Source organism: Hyaena hyaena, unplaced genomic scaffold (assembly GCF_003009895.1).
Source record: "Hyaena hyaena isolate Hyena2069 unplaced genomic scaffold, ASM300989v1 scaffold_168, whole genome shotgun sequence".
Taxonomy (NCBI): Eukaryota; Metazoa; Chordata; class Mammalia; order Carnivora; family Hyaenidae; genus Hyaena; species Hyaena hyaena.
In genome coordinates, this window is record NW_024080800.1 from 1522568 (window position 1) to 1522922 (window position 355).

Below are 355 nucleotides of genomic sequence, written 5' to 3' on the forward strand. Positions count from 1 at the left end.
CCTCATCAGGGAAATGCAAATCAAAACCACACTGAGATACCACCTCACGCCAGTCAGAGTGGCTAAAATGAGCAAACCAGAGAACTCTAGATGCTGGCGAGGATGTGGAGGCACGGGCACCCTCCTACACTGTTGGTGGGAATGTAAACTGGTACAGCCCCTCTGGAAAACAGTGTGGAGGTTCCTCAGGAAACTAACAATAGAACTCCCCTATGACCCAGCAATAGCATTGCTAGGAATTTACCCAAGAGATACAGAAATGCTGAGGCATAGGAGCACATGTACCCCAATGTTCATAGCAGCACTCTCCACAATAGCTAAAACATGGAAAGAGCCTAAGTGTCCATCAACAGAT